A 4,998-nucleotide genomic window follows, 5' to 3' on the forward strand; every position below is an offset into this window, starting at 1 on the left:
CAACCTTATAAAAGAAAACAATTCATCTCTCTTCCTGAGTATTGTCTTATGACTTTTTAGGAGAAACTCCAAAACAGGAAACATATTGAAAAGCTAAAAGAATAATTTTAAAAAGCAATTAAATATAATTATGTACAACTTGTGACAATACAAAGAGTATTATTTCTGAAAGCATTATAGAAATAGCACCTTGAATTTTACCTCAACTGTTAGGTTGTCACAAAACCAACCTAGTGACAGTGGCAGTCTGAACTAGATGCTACTTCCTCAATTTTTGGGATTAACTAACTTCCGATGAATATTAATATGGTTTACAATAAGTTCTAGGTATCCAGAGTATTTTGGATGTTATTCCTGTGACAATAGCTCTAATTCAAGGTTAGATGGGACATGAAAATAATACTGGCTTTATGTTCAGAGCTATAAACCCAAGTGTTTTTCTTACAATATCCTGGGTGATTGCAGGTGAACAATCGAACTATTTTAGTTCTACGTTAACACCATAATCTTACCACTAATGCTTTCTATAAGATCACAAACATTTAAAAATTTATAATAGACTTACTGTTCACAGGTCCTATGGAGCAGCACCGCTTAAACCAATATTCACTGATTCTTCAAAAGTTCAGGAAAGACTTTATTGTTTGCTAAATTTTGTGTTTGTTAAGATATTGAATTTTGGGGAGCCAGGGCCTATGTACTTAGTCATACTTAGTCATACTGTCAAAGTGGTTCATGACCCATGAAATGACTTAATAAAGCAGACATAAAGTATCCTGTCTAAAATTAGATAGCATAATTGTCTGTTTCAGTGTTCCCAAGCACCTGTATTTAGAGTAAGTCTATATTTATGGTAACAGAGCCTAATTACTACAAAGTGAAGTAATACAGTTGTCAGTGGTGCTATTCAAAAGGAAAACTATTTGAGAAGGCTCTTTTCTTCCTAGATTCTAGAAGATAGTGACTTTATCACTCACAATGATAAAATACTGAATTGTAGCACTATTGTGAACTTGTATAGCTCAGAATAAATACTACGGTTTTATTTAGCATTTATGTTTTTGGTAGTTGTTGGGGATCAGGATACAACACACTGAAATGGAGGCCTCTGAAGCATAAGTTTTTCTCTTACCCTCTCCTGCTCTCCTGTCAGTCCCCTTCTCACTTGAGCCTAGCCATAGGAACTCTTTTTATAACTGAATAAAGAAGCTCAGAGAGAAAGCATTTTGTCTAAAGATACTTAAATAGTAAAAGATTAAGCAGGGATTAAACTCAAGGCCTGCCATACTATGAATGCCAAAAGAAGAAAGAAGGACTTTGTCCAAAAGAAGATCTGATGAAATTACATACATATTTTTTTTTTTTTTTTGAGGCAGCGTCTTGTTTAGTTGCCCAGGCTGGAATGCAATGGCATGATCTTGGCTCACTGCAACCTCCGCCTCCCGGGTTCAAGTGATTCTCCTGCCTCAGCCTCCCAAGTAGCTGGGATTACAGGTGCATGCCACCATGCCTGGCTAATTTTTATATTTTTAGGTCACTGTGCCCTGCCTGATGGAATTATACTTTCTGTCAAATTAATTCTTGGGAGTCTCTGTCTGGTTAACAAAGCCAGGGTGTATTATAACTGCTTTCATTTATGTTCAATGAAGCTGGAATAGATACGATTCTGTGAGATTTTCAATGCACACCCACCAAAATAAGGCCAGGATAAAAGCCAAAATCATTAGTTAGGAAAGACTAGATTTTGTACCCCTGAAATAGAAGGGAACCTAGGTCTGGAGCTGGTCAGGAATAGAGGTAGATGGTTCAGGAAGTAAGGCGAAAAGTGGAGAGATTCGATATTTCATGTGTTTGTTAACCCCTCCCATTTGCTAATCACCCCAACTGACCTACCCCATGTTAGCACTCACGCTTACACAAATAACTTCTATCTTCAAAAAGAGGAGAAGAAATTCATTGAGTAGACATCCAATCTTTCATTTAATAAGCAAGGTGGTCTCCAGGGAAAAGAGTATAGGTTTTATTTTCAGTAGAATTGGTTCTTTATCCATTCTTTGCTTAGCTGTATTTTGCTTTATGTCATTTTTAAAATTTTTCTGCCAAGTTTTCCTTGAGTGGCTGAAATTGACTTATGTTCTTGTCTCCTCCTATGTACAGCATCCTGTGTATGCCACCATAATAGAACCTGTTAGTACAGACACTTCAGTATATCACTGACCCACCAGCTATATTCCAGGATAAGCTACAGATTTTTTCTTTTTGTAATCAAGAGCTTTATCTTATATGACTTTGTATGTATCGAGTCAAACTTAACCATTGCTTGATGAATTATTATTGATTAAATGAGTGGGTAAATTTTTTAAAAGCTCTCTTTGCTTCTTTGAGGCTGATTTCCTTGTTTTTTTTCAAGTCATTCAATTATTTATCTGTTCATCCACTAAACAAGGTTCCCTAAAACATGTGCTCTATTGAAAATGTGGAGGTTAAAGACAAAGAAATGAATTGTGTCTGCTCTTAAGAGATTTATACTTCTGTCTTCAGGCATTTACCAGGCCTGAAGGATGTGAAACTAGATTCTGGGAAGACACCAGCAAGAAAATCAACAGAGAACTTCCCTCCTCTCTGTTGGAGGGAACTCTGGAGGCAGTTGTAAGAGAGTCATGGGGGAAGGATCTGGGTACTCCTGGTTTGCAGAGATTTGTGAATTCCCATGCATGATGATGTAGCTTCTGAATTGAGTGTTCCTGAAATGACAGTGGGCCTTTTTGGTCTCCCATAGGTTGCAGGAGGGCTTAGCAGATACATTGAGCTTCTTTTGGCCCTGATTCTAGTATTAACACCAAGCTTTGGCAGCTGAAAAAAACTAATGAACAAAGTCATTTCCTTTAGGGGCCAATCCAGGGGAGTTCTATTTTTGGCATCTGGCAAAGCTTTAATACATTCAGCGAGAGATTACTGTCCCTCCCTTCATTTTTAAGATTTTTGTCACCCAAGGTATCTCAGCAGCTGGAATTTAACCCTCAGGGAATAGTCAAAAAGAAAAAGGACAATTCACCTAATGAGGTTCCAGCACTCAAAGTGAAGAGAATCAAGAAAACACACAAAGTAAGTGGCTTCTAACAAAATGAAGCTGTTGGAAAAGTCTTCCCACACCCCTCTTCAGCAGAGTTCTTTTGTATTGTGCAAGAAACAGGTTACAGTCTATGGAAACAAGAGTTGGGGAAGCCTGAATATTTCAGCTTTCAGCAAACTGTCTGAAATTGCTGTTAGTAATTATAAGTCAATATATCAGATTAAGATAAGAGCAAAGAATAACAACTTTCTGGAATTGATCATCTAAGTACAGCTTGAGATTTCTAATCAAATCAACCAATTACCATAAATAGAGTATTAGTGAACATCCTAATTGTTTTTAGCAGATAAAGGATAATGTTATTTAAGTTTTGCAGACAGATTTTGAACTTGAATTTTAATAAAAATAGCACCCCTCTTCAGTAAACAAAATTATAAAAGTAAGGAAATTCAAGCATAACACACACACACACACACACACACACACACACACAGATTTGCTGCACTTGCAAATATGGACCATGATTTACAAACAAACAAACAAACAAAAATAAATTGAAGAAATGGATGAATGGAACCAACGAAATAAAGATTGGGAAGAAAATAGATTTGGATAAGAGACTAAGCAGACTTTCCATGTGAATAACAAGAGAGCCAGGAAAAAAAATATTAACCGTCAAAGAAGAGAAAGTTACTAAATATAAAGAAATGTATCTGAACAGAACACTCAAGTAGTAAAATGCTTCACTAAATTCTAGGCAAAATAGATTAAAAAGGTGTTATTCTACTGTGAAGAGAAGACCACTAACTCAGAATTTGAAAAATAAGGCTTTATTACTTATAAGAACTGCTTTGCAGAAAGGCAGGAGAGTGTTTATAAGCCAGGGAGTGATAATGATCATGACCCAGTTCCTTAGCACATCAAAGTGATTAGCACATCAAAGTGATAGACTTTCTTATATTCCTGAGTATGCCCAAAACCCTCCAAGATTTGCTTTATGATCAGCATAGCAGCGAGGAGGTCTCATACACTCCAGTAATGAAAGTGATTCTTTGCAAGGATCAGAAGGGAGAGGACAGTGGACTTCGTAAGAGAGCACACTCCAAAAAACCTATTTGAAAGAAGTTCTGAAAGAAGTCAATTATGTCAACTAAGATACATGAATAAAATATAGATTATATAATTTTTTCATGGAATAAAATATTAAATAATTCACTCAGTTATAATTTTTAAGTTCATTAAAAAGCTGACGTTCTGTGAATTATGGTAGGGCTGATTTCCTTGTTGGTAACTAGACACATCTTGGCAAGATTTCAGGACTCCAGGGCTAGTATAAAAATCTTAAAAGCTTCCAGATAGAAAAAATAAATTGTGGCCGGGCGCGGTGGCTCAAGCCTGTAATCCCAGCACTTTGGGAGGCCTAGGCGGGTGGATCACGAGGTCAAGAGATCGAGACCATCCTGGTCAACATGGTGAAACCCCGTCTCTACTAAAAATAAAAAAATTAGCTGGGCACGGTGGCGCGTGCCTGTAATCCCAGCTACTCGGGAGGCTGAGGCAGGAGAATTGCCTGAACCCAGGAGGCGGAGGTCGCGGTGAGCCGAGATCGCGCCATTGCACTCCAGCCTAGGTAACAAGAGCGAAACTCCGTCTCAAAAAAAAAAAAAAAAAAAAGAAAAAGAAAAAATAAGTTGTTTGACTTTCTTAAAAATGATTTTTTACTGTGCCAGTTACCTTTTTTAAAATTTAACTTTTTACAGCATTCTATAATGAGACATTAACTTGATTTTTTTAAATAGCAAATACATGATAAATAATATATTTAAATTGAATGTGGACTAAATATGAAGGGGTGTGTGTGTGTGCGCGCATGTGCTTGTCACTGGAATGAATTCCAAATACCAAGGAAGAGTCAAAGACTAACG

This window comes from Callithrix jacchus, chromosome 4 (assembly GCF_049354715.1).
Source record: "Callithrix jacchus isolate 240 chromosome 4, calJac240_pri, whole genome shotgun sequence".
Taxonomy (NCBI): domain Eukaryota; kingdom Metazoa; phylum Chordata; class Mammalia; order Primates; family Cebidae; genus Callithrix; species Callithrix jacchus.